This window comes from Notamacropus eugenii, chromosome 1, assembly GCF_028372415.1.
Source record: "Notamacropus eugenii isolate mMacEug1 chromosome 1, mMacEug1.pri_v2, whole genome shotgun sequence".
Lineage (NCBI taxonomy): Eukaryota > Metazoa > Chordata > Mammalia > Diprotodontia > Macropodidae > Notamacropus > Notamacropus eugenii.
Window position 1 is genome coordinate 436045685 of NC_092872.1, and position 14012 is coordinate 436059696.

A 14012-nucleotide genomic window follows, 5' to 3' on the forward strand; every position below is an offset into this window, starting at 1 on the left:
TCTTGCCCTCTTTCCCTCTCTGTCCCAGTTACAGTCCACAGATAAGATTAAGAAAGATCTATTTAGTGGTATTAAGTTACCACTCACTTTTGAGTGAAGGTAATCACAGGCAGATAAGTGATAAGGTTGAGAGATGCTGAGAGAGGAAGACTGGTGGGAGTCGGATGGGCTGGTCACCCATCAACCTATCAACAAGCCTGACAGCCATGAGAGTAGAAGAGGTTTATTTCTTTCTTTCTTCCCTAAATCTGTGAACATTTCCCAGAAAGAAATAGTAACTTCTTCTATTGCTGGAAGTAGTGCCTGATGAAATTCCCTGAAAACATGGCCTCTCCCTCCCCTTCACACTGGCATCCAAATAGGCTGATGCAAATAAGTCTTGACCCTGCAAGGGGTCTGGGGAATGGTGGCCAGGAGCTTTACAACAAATACGCAAAGAATGTTATTTCATTCCTGGCATCCTGGGGAACTGGGAAAGGGAAATCAGGAAGTGAAGGAGAGAGAGAGAGTGAGAGAGAGTGAGGCGGGTGGGGGGGAGTTGGTGACAGCCACAAGTTGAGAAGAAGGCTTACAAACTGGTTTGTTGCTCAGTCTGCCCTAGATGTTGAGAGGCAGACTTGAAGGCAATCACTTTTTGGAAGGGTACTGTCAATGATAGTAACAATGCTAGATGTTTAGCAAAGCCTCACTTTGCTTACAGTAAACATCCAAAGGACATGACGGATGAAAGGAGGACAAAGGGTCACCAAGTGGGAGGACAACATGCCAGTCCTCAGTAATCATCATCATCACCATCACCATTTGCCAATAATGTAATAGTATGCAAAATGGCATAATAGGAAGGCCTTTGGTTTGGGAACCAGAAGATGGTGGTTTGAATTCTGACTGTGCTGTTTATTTACTACCCATGCTCCCTTGAACAAGTTACTTTTCCTCTCTGGATCTCAGTTTACTCATCTGTAAATTTGAGGTGTTTAGGGTTAGCTCATTTCTAAGGTCCTTCCCAACTTTCTATTCTATGATCTTTAGGTTCAGACAAAGGCTATACCCCTTGGCTATTCAGAGGGTTCAAGCATACACACTCTAGAATACAAAACAAAAGAGCTACAGTTTGGTATACTGACAAAGTACACTGGATGGGGATAAAGCCCCTGCTCTGTAATTCTACACTCTAGGCCTCAGTTTCCTTGCTTATAGGATGCTCTCTAAAAAGTCTTCCCAGCTCAGAATCTTATGAGATAACCTGAAAAGTCTCTTCCAGTTCTAATATCTGATTCTGAAGTGTGCTCATGCATGGAAGTATTTTTGGTGTATGGGGCAGTTGTTTTTCCTCTTTTAAACCCCCATGGGAAGTAGAGGAATGAAGCAGAAAGAGAAATAGAAGAGGTCTGGGTTTTGTCTAACCTTGGACTTTCTACACGTCATTAATGACAATCATGTGCATGCCTCTAACACCTTTCCAATGATGACCTCAAAATAGCTAATGGCATTATTCTGTTCTGCAGATGGAAGTGTGGAGTGGGGGAAGGGAGAAGGACCTGGGACGGTGAGCAATGTGCCCACCCAAGATCTGTGGTGGCAAAAGAAAAAAAAACATTCCTAAACCCATTACTAAGCTTAGGCCTAATTTAGTCTTTTCTTAGACCATTAGTCAAGGAAGAAATTCAGGGAATCTCAGAATGGGAAAGGGACCTCATATGGTATTTAATTCATCTTGTACCTTAAACACAGCTCAGGTGTCCATGAGATTGTAGATCTAGAAATAAAAGAGACCTTGGAGGCCATTTAGCATATTTAGCCTAATTGTATGTATAAGGAACCAAAGACCAAAGAGGTTGTAACTTTCCCAAGGATCCACAGGTAATAATAAGAATAGCTAATATTTACATATCACTTTAAGGTTTGCAAAGCATTTTATGAATATTTCCTCATTTCCTCTCGCAACAACTTTGAGAGGTAGGTGCTGTTATTATCCCCATTTTACAGATGAAGAAACTAAGGTAGGCAAAGGACAGGTGACTTTTTCCCAGGGTCACATAGCTAGTGAGTCTAGGAGGCAAGATTTGAACTCAAGTCTTCCTTGCTCTAGGTATTGTATTCTACCCATTGCATTACTTAGATGTCCAAATAAGTAATAAAGCCAAGATTCTAACTCACATTCTATGCCTTGGAGTTCAACATTGGAGTTATCTCCAATCATTTACCCTCCACTTGAAACATTTCTTATGGTAGGGAACTGAGACCCCTTAAGTTAGTCCATTTCACTTTGATATAAAATTCATTAGAATTTTTTGTTTCCTAATGTAATGTAATTTCCTATATAACATATAAAGTTGAATTTATTGCAGTTTCTTTGAAATTTCATGGCTGTTTCATCCATTCTGACTCCTGACATCAAGTAAAACAAGTATTTCTTCCCCCTTTTCCTTAGTTAAAAGTCCTACCAATGTGGGATTATAAAAGAGGCCAAGTATTTTCCTACTGTCTCTTCAATATCCCTTTTATACCTTTTCAACAGGACTCTTTTCCTTAAGCATCTTGATACTATCCCCTTAATTTCTCAGATTCTTTTAATTGATGTCCATTTTAAGTGGTTTCTCTCAAACCTGGACCTCAACATGTAGGCATTATGTTTCACTCTTATCCCTATAAGTACATTTCTATTTTTCAACCCCAACCTGTTCCCAGGTAGATGACATAGTAAGGAATAGCAGGATATTCTAAGTCATATCAAAAGTTTCCATATAATAGTGACTTAACGAGCTATTGTTCTCCAGGGTGTTTTCATGTGGATAAAGAGTTCTTCAGAAACATAATGCCATTACCCAAAGAGATGAATGCCTAATAATAAACCCAAAGGAACCATGGCAGTCAGAATGACAGTGGAAAGAACACAAAACTAGGGGCTAGGAGCCCCAAGAGTCTAGAACCAGATTTGCTGCTAACTCACCAGGTCATCACAGTCAAATCACTTTGCTCTCTTGGTCTTATTTTCCCCAAATGAAAAATGAGATACCAGACCTCCATGTTACTTCAAGCCATTTCCAGATCATACCCCTGCATTCTGGTCATCTTTCTTAACTCCCTCCCACCAGAATCACCTGGACCCTGCTACCAAGTCTTTGGGCTCTTGGACGTGAGCTTATTCCCCAGACTTCTATATTGCTTTCAATTCTTTTCCACATCAAATTCACCCTATCCCCTTTATGCATGGTCTTTCCCATCAGAATGTAAATTCCTTGAATGCAGAGACTGTCTTGCTTGCTAGTATTTGTTTCCTTAGAACCTTAGTATCCTTCCTATAACATGGTCAGCCACTTAACAAACACTTTATTGTATATTTATTCTTTCTGATTATGTTGGAGGCTTCTTCTGGCTCTGTGGTTTAATGAATTGCTTTCAGAACAACCAATGATAAGTAACGATAAAACAATTAAAAAATAAAATTCTAACAAAAAGACTACAATAATACATGTTAAAAAGTATTCATTACCACCAATTTGGATTTATACCTTAAGTGCATAAATGACAGCATTAGGGGAAAAAATAACACAACCACATTATTATATCAAGAAATCCATAAGAAGCCTTTGACAGAGTATGATATTCATTTGTGCTAAAAATTCTACAAAGTTTTGGTACAGAAAGACCTCTTATTCCCTAATGAAAAATGAAAAGTCAGCATTATTTGCAACTGCTAAAGAGTAGAAACTTTCCCCATAAATACAAGAATAAAGCAAAGATGCTCCCTTTCAAAAATGAGAAAAAAGAAACAGACATAAATATCAGTAAAGAGGAAACGAAATTATTCCTTTTTGTTGCTGTCATAATAGTTAACTTGGAAACTTCAGAGAATCAGCAAAGAAACTGAGATAATTAGTAGACATAGTAAAGAAGCAGGATTCAAAATAAATTTACCAAAATCAATAGAATTTCAATAGAGCAATAATAAAATAGGAGAAAATAATAGAAAAAAATCTCATTAAAATTACAAAATACCTCAACTATCTAGCAGTCAATCTACTAAGGAATATGCAAGGCATATACATACAGTTTGCAAAACAGTCTTTTGAAAAGATGAAGAATAATTCAAATAATTATAACAAATGGATATTAGCTGTTTATGAGTGGACTAGACTAATAAAAACAATGTTACCTACTTTACAGATTTGGTACATTTTGTGACAACAAAATTCCCAAGAAGATGATTTATAGAACTAGTTTAAATAACAAAATTCATTTGGAGCAGCAAAAGATTTAGAAATTTAGATTTAGATTTAAAAAACAAAAGACTGGGGAAAAAGGATTGAGGATAGCACTTTCAGACTTCACATTATGCTACAAAACAATAATTATCAAAACTATTTGATACTATTTTAACATTTTTTTTCAGGTAGGTCAGTGGAACAGACAAGGCAAGTAAGAAACAAAAGCATTTTAATAACCCTGTATTACTTAGGAAATGAATCCCTACTTGACAACTAATGAGAAAGCCAGAAAGCGGTTTGGCAAAAATTACGTTTATACAACAGTTCATTCTACATACAAAATAAACTCAATATAGCTATAGGACCAGGATATTAAAGTTAAAATTATTTTTAATAATAGAAGAGAACAAGAGATCATGTCTCTTTCATAACTACGGCTAAAGTTCTTAACTAAACAATGGAGAAATTATCAGAAAAGATAATGTTTATTACGCGAAATTGAAAATGATTTTGCACATTTAAAATTAAGACAATTACAAGAAGAAAGTTGTGGAATGGGGAAAAACAATCTTTTTTAAGTAACTCTGATAAGAGTTATATATGCAAGATATATAGGAAACTAATACAAATATAAAAGAATAAGAGCCATTCCCCAATGGAGAAGTGTTTGGAGGACAACCTCAAGAGTTTCAAATTACTAACAACCTTAAAAAAGGCTATTCCAAGTCACAAATATGAGAAATACAAATCAAAGCAACCCTTAAGTTTTACCTCATAGAAAACTGGAAAAGATGATGAAAGCTGGAAACAGTCAATACTGGAAAAGTTTCAGAAATATAAGTAAACTAATACAGTGTTGGTGGAGTTATGATTTAGTTGAATCACTCTGAAAAGCAATTTGCAATAATGCTAAAATAAAGGGACTAAAATTTATACATCCTTTAATAATAATAGCTAGTATTTATATAGTATTTGAGGTTTGCAAAGCACTTTACAAATATTTAAGTCAATCCTCATATCAGCTTTGTACTGAGTAATTCACTTGCTTTGCTCTCCAACTTAGGATGCTACTCCAGCTTATATAGGTGAATTCATTTTTTCTTCAAGGAGCATTGCTAAGTTCTATTCCTTGAACTCTTGAAAACTCGTGAACTTGAAAACATGGACTGAGTGGGTCCACCCATATTTACTCCTTTTATGAGCTTCTGTAGAAGATCTAATGATACCCTGGCTGCAGCTAATTACCTCTCAATAGAAAGTCCATTCTTGGGAATTCTAGTCTCTGATGCGTTTGGAAGTTATTGATGAGTACATGCAACTCCACCCCCCACCAAAGCAACCAGTACTAATTCCTGCATAGGAGCAAGGAGAAGGGGAAGGAGGAAAAATCTCCTTTTGCTGCATTCTGGAAGAAAGGCTCCATGCAAAAGTTGAAGGAGTTCACTGTAAGGAACAGACTATTCTGTCTTTTATCAGCTGTGGTAAAAGGCAGCTCCTATAACAAGAATCTTTTCTCAGGAGATTTAGTCAAGATTTCGCTGCTTCCCTTCAACAAGATGCCAGTGAATGTGTCAGCATTCCGCAGTTGGTAGATGCTCCTCAGATGCCTTCAAACAAAGTGATTAGGCTCATGGGATAATTCATCAGATTGATTCGGTACTCCTTGATCAATACCAGCTACCTGTATATGTCTCACCCATCTATTCAACTGGAAACTCCTTGAGGACAGAAGGGTTGGGGTGATTTTTTTCTTCCTCATGCCAGGGTCTAGCACAGTGTCTTTCTTTTATATAGTAAGTATTTAACAAATGTTAAATAGAACAGCAGAACTGGAAGAGGCCTCAGAATATAAAATGATAAGAACTAGAATTAATGTTGGAAAGCATCTAATTTAACTCCTATTTTTTTAAATGAGGAAAGTCACTTCCAGAGAAGGGGAATAATTGGTTCATAATCAGATAATAACTTTCATTTATATTTTAAGATGTGCAAAGGACTCTCAAAATGAGCTTATGACATATGCTGTATCGTCATTATCACCTTTTGACCCAAAGGAACAGAGTGTTGGAGTGTTTATGACTTGCCCACAGTCACATCGCTGGTGTAAAAGCTAGAACTAGACTATGACTGATTTTTTTTTTTATTTTGTTTTGTTTTGCTTTCTTCGAGGTGGGATCTGGATCTGTGATTTCACCCTAGTATGGAGAGCTCTTTACACCAATATAGACCTCTAGTATGTCTCTACCATCTGAACGCTTCCCAGGACACTAAGTGGTTCACTGATTTGCTTGTGCTGATATATCTAGTATATGGAAGAAGAGAATTTGAACCCAGATACTCTGGACTCGAACACCATTCCGTCTAACGGCATATAATAATAATACACATTTCATATTGCTATCTTCCACTAAAGTCCTCATAGTTTCAAGGAGACCCCAGATTACTTGCAGAATGAGAACTCCTTGTAGAATGCATACTTAGTTCATGCAAATGAACCAAGATTCAGTAGCACTAGATACATTCCCAGTGCTAGTTTTTATTTCTGTCATCCCCTAGATCAGTCTACTTGGCAGGCTTGCTGGCTGCTCATGACAACTCTAGAATATTGTCTGGTCTAGTGAACAGTGTGCTAGACTGGTGTCAAGAAGACCTTTCCTTTCTCTGACATTTATTTGGGATATGACCATGAATAGATTTCATAATTTCTCTGAATTACAGTTTCATTGTGCATGTTATACTATTAGCACACATTTATATAACATGTTAAGGTTGCAAAACACTTTAGAAATATTACCTCAGGTCTTCCTGATTCCAGGTCAAGAATTCTATACAGTGTGCCAAGCTAGCTGCCTATCACATACTCCTCACAAATGGTCACAAGTTCAAGCAATTCAACGTATATAAACATCTTTGTAAATTTTAAAGTGCTCCATAAGTATAAGTTGTTACCAGAGAGGGGTTGTGTTCTGATTGGCCAGAATGGTGCCGTCTTTGAAATGATAAGCCTGCAAAGGACTGAATTGCCTGCCTGCTGTGAGATATCAACCCTATACTCATGAAATACATTTTTTATGAAGAGCCTAAGGAAGGTGAAATGACTTATCCCTGACATCACAGCTCGTAAATATCTGTCATGATTTGAACCCAATCTCCTGATGTCAAGTACCCTTCCCCCTCTCCCACAATTCTGTATAGCACATTGAATAGTGTGCTGGTCACAGCTTTGGGAACTAGGAAATTGATACAAGTATGATTTGTCACTTTCTTAGATCTCACTTGTATTATATGGGTGTATTAATAGCTCTTAACCAAGAGAATAGACAACAGTGACAGAAACAACCTATCAGGCTAGAAATTCAGGGGCCTGTTGAGTTTATTGACACGCACTCGCCTCTTGGTGGGCAGCAAATGGAATAATGCTAGCCTGTGTATATATATAAAGCTGACACTCCTAACCCAGAATCAATAGAACATTTTTTGAGTTGTTTTTCAAGTTGATGGGATGCACTAATTCATCCATAGTCACCCAGCCCTTACTGGGGTCAACCCTTCACATGGTCAGAGCCACTTCCTTGCTTTTTGAATTTAGATAATCACCTCCTCTCTCTGGGATTTTCCTCATTTGTAACAATGAGAGGGTTGAACTCCATGGTCTTGAAAGCCCTTTCAGGCTTTAATACTCTGGCTTTTGTGGTTAGGGATATAGTCTATAGCTAAGAGGTATAGTAAAAATAAGTGACCCATTTGGGATTTTAACACATGAACATAATATCCTACCCTCATAATTTAACTGGTTACATTTCAGCAACCATCTCAGAGAGGGAAAAGAGGGAAGTAGGAAGGCAGAAGGAGAGTGAAGAAAATATACAGAAGAGAGAGAGGAGAGAAGAAAGAAAAATCAGGAAGAGAGAGAGTTCAAGACAGAGAAGAGAAGGGGGGCAGAAGGAGACAAGCGACAGAGAGAGAGAGAGAGAGAGAGAGAGAGAGAGAGATTGCAAAGTACTCCAATAACCTGGCTCTTTTCACTGGAATGACCTGAGTCAACCTCTGGGCTCAACTCTTTAGACACATTTGGTTGGAGACTAAAGTAATCGTAATCATTCCAGCATTAATGGTGATATTGTACCTTTTTTAGATGAACTACAAACACTTGCTAAATATTGAGAGCTAAGTCTGGGAGGGATTGCAATCCTCATGGTACAGAAAGGTAGGCTGAAGGTCAAAGAATGGAGGCTCATACTTCAGGGTGTCCTATCAGATCTTGTACTTACACTAGTCTTGATGCTGAGGTCATACAGCTTCTCCCTAACACTATTGCCCGTGACAAAGGAAATGCAGGCTCCACTCAGATGAAAGAGTCCTTTCTTTGGCATAGATCAATCTATTCTTCTCCTTTCATCTGTCACTGGCAACAGAAAATCTGCCATCTCCCTAGGCTCAGGAGGGAGAACCCCATTTTCCACTCAAAAAATGTTGTGCCCTCACTTGCCATTCAGCTGACAGATGTGGGGGCAGATTGGTCCTTCCCCAAGAAGGAGGGTGGGGGACAGGCATCTGGCCTCATCTTGGTGCTACTCACAGAATGAAACCCCAAGGACCTGTCCAGTGGGAGTATGAGCTCTGAAAAGCTGGCCTGGAGGAATTCCTGATGACTTCCATATTATTTCCAGTAAATTTTGTGCTGATTCTTGGCACAAGTGGAGGAAATGAAGAGGGTAGGTTAGGAATGTAAATAAAGAGAAACATTGGGATTTAATCTAATATATAATTATAGTATCCATGGTGGTGGCGACGGCAACCTCGGCAATGGGTTACACAGGCAGCTCCCCCAAAGGGCTTTTCATGGGGAGGGGGGCAGTTCTGGGGAGGACAGCATGGGGAACAGTACTGGCTTTTCCAAGACTCCTTTTCTTGTCCCCAGGGTTTTGTTTTGGTTTTTTTTTTTTTGAGCAAATCCTCTTGCCAGAGAAATCAGACTTCATTGTGGAAATGCATAGACATTGAAAGAAAAAAAACAACAACAACAGAAAAGAAACTGTATAAATGCCCCCACTCCAAGGAATAGCTTAGCAGAGAGGGAAAACGTCTCAACTGTCACAAGGCTATGCTGGGAGAATCAATTATACAAAGAAAGAAAGCATCAAAAGTGAGCATTCAGTAGGATGTGGAGTGACAGACCTAGCAGGCTTCCCTTTTTGGGCCTCAGTTTTCTCATCTGTAAAATGAGGGCATTAGACTAGATAATTTTAAAGCTCTATCCAGCTCTTATTCCTATGATCCTACTTTGTCTGGAGTTTGAAAAGTGAAGAGCCTGTGACTCTATTTCACATTTGTCTGCCTGTATCTGGTAATCATCTCATCAATTATAGGAGATAGTTGTCTTATAAAGTAGGGAGTGCCCAAAGATCAAATGATTTAAAGCTGGAAGGAACCTCAGAAGTCATCTTATCCCACCCCCTCATTTTACAGTTGGAGAAATTGAAAACCAGCAACTTGACAAAGGTCAAATAATGGCTGAGGCTTCCTTTGAATCCAGGTCTTTGACTCTGGACTCAGTGCTCTTTCCATTCCACCATACTGTTTCTTGCAGCAGGAATGGTGGTAGTAGGTAATCAAGTCTGGATTTGAATCCAGATTAAGTCCTTTCAAACACAGAAGTCTTTCCACTGTAGGGGAAATGGAAACAAGGCAGAACATAAAGCTTCTTGTGTAGTATAGTTTTATAAAGGTGACTGGCTTCAGAACAATATTAGGTATGCAGTTCTCTAGCTACTAACCCTTATTCTGAGGTATACAGTGACTGGTCATGGTTATTTGTTCAGAGCTGATGTTCTATTTCTTTTGCAATTCTCACCTAATTGATGAGATAGAGGGGCAGGGATTTGAGGATTTGTAATCTGTTGTAATTTGTAATCTGTGGGAACTGCCCCTGAACCCCAAGACTCAGAATACACTCCCTCAGCATAATCTGGTAGAATTTCTTGTGAGTGAGGATGAGCACTGAGTACTAGCTAATTGCTTTGGGTCATTCCAAAGGAAAATGAGAAAAGGAAAGTTGTTTGGGTTCATAATCAGGGATGCACAAGAAGTATTGGTGGTGGATATGTCTAGGGTCAGCCAAACAGCCAAGGGCATCTGCACTAAACAGGATTCACCTGATAAATCAAACTAAAACCAAGATGTCCCACAAGTGGCCAACTTCCCCAAGGGCTTAGGAATTACTCCCATTAATGAAGCATTTGAGGAGTTTGTTCCTTCCTTTTCTTACTCAAAAACAAGACAAGAGAAACAAATAAGGAAGTTCAATTTAAAAATGACACTGAGCTGATGTTTTTACTTTGTCACACTGGGGTGAGTTTAGGACAGAGAATTAGCCTTGACTTTCACTTTTCTGATGTCTCAGCCTATGGCAATGTTTGACATTACCGGGATGGAGGGGTTTCAAATGCAATTAGTCTTTCTAGATGCAAGGGTCTATTTGAACATGTCTCCCCCTTCGAGTTTGAGCATGTGTGTACTCGTGCATGCTTGTGTACTTGGCCAGGGTCTGGCCCATTTGCTTTTGACTCATCCTGCATCTCATTTCTTTTCCTTTCTTTTTTTTTTCTTTGCTATTTCTTCCCTTTCTTTCCCTCATCCCATATAGCCATGAAAGTCATAGAATTATCATATGTGACATTAGAGAACTCAGAGTCCAATCCTTTTGTTTTAAAGATAAAGAAACTAAGGTCCAGATTGGTAGATTTGTCCAAGGTTAAACAGGGAGATGTTAGCACCCTTGGGATGAAAACTTAGACCTCCTGACTCTTAACTCTATGTTCTTTCCACTCTTACACATGGCTTCTCCGATGTTCTAGACACCCTGCCTGTGCTCTACCTTGGGCCTACCCTATCAGAAAGTACCCATTCCCTAGATCTTTCTGCTTTATTTCACCCTGATTTTTGACTCAGAATGTCTCTGTGTTATGTCCCAGTCCTAACTTCATGACCTTTCTTTTTTTGTTGGGAAACTGAGAAACTACTATGAGATATATTACTAATAGAACTATATAGTACCTTGTCAGCCAACAGTGATTTGTTCTGTTGCACTCTTTCCCCTGCATCTCATACACATTTAAATTTTAAATGGGGTATTCTATGACTTAAGTCAAAGCAATGAGTAATGATAGGAATTACAGGAAATATTGCAGGTCTGTGAAGTAGACACTTTGGGTTGGGGTAAGGTCTTTCAGTGCCCCTCTGTCGATTTTAGTATGTCATTTTCTTATGTATAAAGTGAAAATTTTAGTTAAGATTTCTAAATTCCTTTTCAGTTTTACCTTTTAGAGAGGAAAGCTAGCAGAAAGCAAAGAAGACTGGCCTTGAAATCAAGTGATCCTTCCTTCAAGTCGTGCCTCTGATATATATTGTCTATTTGACTCTGGGCTAGTCACTTAAACTCTGAATATTCTAGGCAATTCTCTTAGGAATAGAAATTACAGAGAAGCTGTTGACCTGCACACCTGAGAATTCTTCATAACAATGAAATCACAAGCCTAGTTTCTGCTTCTATTATCCTGTGAGCTTTGTGCTTGGCAGACTTCAAAGCGGTATATACATTTGAACCATTATGATTATTTGTCTTTATATAGAGAGCAGGCTTGAGACAGTGGTCAGGAGTCCTGTGCAAGAAACTGTGTGACCTCAGAAATATGACTTTACTACCCTAGGCCTTAGTTTCTTCAACTATAAAATAAAGGACTTGGGCTAGTCATCGAAAGTTTCCCCGCCTCGCTCTAACGTGTTATGATTCTTTAAAAAGAAAAAGAAAAAAGAAAACAAAGAGATGACAAAGAAATACACAAGACAGGAGAAGAGATACAGTAAGAGGAATGAAGCAGAAGTAAAAAGAGCGAAAAAGACAGACAGGGAAGAAAACCAAATGAGGTTATGAGGGAATGAAGAGAAGATGAGAAACTTAAGAGCTAAAACATAAACTCTTTGAAAAGCATCTCTCTCCCTTAAAGCAATGGGCAACTCCAAATCAAGTTGCTAGTAAAGAGCGAGTCATAATTCTGAACTTTATGGGAGGAGAGGAACTAGAAAGATCCAAAGCTGTTCCAGACACTAAGCTGGCATCTTTTCAGAGCCGCCCAATTCCCATTGATATTAATAAAATAAATTAAGAAAAGGAAGCATGTAAAGTTATAAACAGAAAGTCTTGCTTCAAGCACGTTTCCAGACAGAGAAGGAGAGATGGGGAAGAAAGGACTTTTCCTCTTTTGGAAGTTGTCAGTGAATTGCACAGGGACCAGCCTAGGGTGGGTAGTGGGGAGAGAACAGAGAGGGAACGGGAAAAGTATTAATCAAAATATTTGAAAGTTGACAGTCGATTTGCCAGCTCTCAACTTTAACTGCTTTTGGGATTTCATAAAAAGTTTCATTACTCACTACAAACCAGGGTTTAATTATTTCAGTGGTGCTGACACCAAGTCCCTCAGTGCCTTTCTTGCCTTTTCTCTTTCATGTGAGTTTCCCAAAGACACTGTCTTTTCCTCCCACCCAACTGGGCAGCTGGTCCTCTGACCCTTTGCCTGGGTACTGCCCTTTTCTAGTAGATATCTACTATCCCAGAAGAGCCAGAAATGGATGTGGGGGTGGTTAGAGAATCAGAGGTGTGAGAAGAGGTGAGACAGTACAGGTGGGACAGGCTCTAATATGTAATAGAAAGACTTCATTTCTTTCCTCCTCAGACTAAGTCATAGAAGATTGTGGGAGTAAGGGAATCACCATTAGGAATTCTTTTGTAAAAAAAAATATTATTTTGATCATAAAATCATAGATCTGGATGTAGAACCTACCTCAGAGGATATCTATCCCACTATGGCCCTTCTCAGATGAGAAAAGTGAGGGCCAAGGAATTTAAGTACTTTGCCCAGGATTCCAAAGTTACTAAAGCTGTAGAGAAGATGTTTGAGTCCAGGTTTTATGACCCCAGAGGCAGTGACCTTTCCACTATCCCATGTCATTCTTCTGCTTTAATTTAAAAAAAAGCCTTTGTCTTCTAACTACCTCAAAGGTAAAAATCCAAACTCTTAATCAAACATTAATGATACTCTATAAGTTGATCATAACCAGCCTGTTCAGTCTCATCTCCCAGTGTTCTCCCAAATACTTGACTCCAGCCTAATCAGTCTATTTGTCACCCCTGGAACATGCCTTGTTCTTCCCTGCCTCTGTAGGGAAAGGTGTAGTTTTAGTAGATGCCCCTTCTCTGACTCCCTATCTCTGCCTCCCTCATAGCCTCCTTATCCTTCAAGAGCCAGCTCAGATTCCACCTCCTATGACCTTCCGTGGCTCCTGAAGTCTGAGATCATTTCTTCCTCTGCTGAATTCCAAATAATGCTCAATAAGAACCATATTTTACCTTCCAGATAAGGACATCATGCAGGCCAAATGGAATATCAAGAAAAAGTCTTGGTTAACGACCACATAGTTCATATTCATTACTATTATATATGACTGTATTTATCTATGGGTATGGAAACAAGAATTGAAGATGAAATGCATGCAGAATCTGCATGTATTTTCATCTTAAATGGGCAGACAAATCTTAGAGTTTTCCATTTGGATCTTCAAGGTTTTGGAAGGAAGAGAAGAAAATAAATGAATCCCACATATTAAATAAGAGAGAGGATGATTATACATATATAATGGATTTCATGGTTCTACTGTGAAAAAATAGTGTAATATTGCAAAAATGTCAGTTTCTTAAGAAGTGGTACAGTTTTGTGGAAAGACATGCTTTACTCACATTTGTATAAT

At 38.6% G+C, this 14012-nt stretch overlaps 1 protein-coding gene across 1 annotated transcript in view; it reads right to left on the reverse strand.

Annotated features, from left to right (window-relative positions):
- The window catches only part of ASTN2 (astrotactin 2), a 1124306-nt gene that overhangs the window by 102875 nt on the left and 1007419 nt on the right, over positions 1 to 14012 (reverse strand). The gene's annotated exons all lie outside the window — the stretch shown is intronic.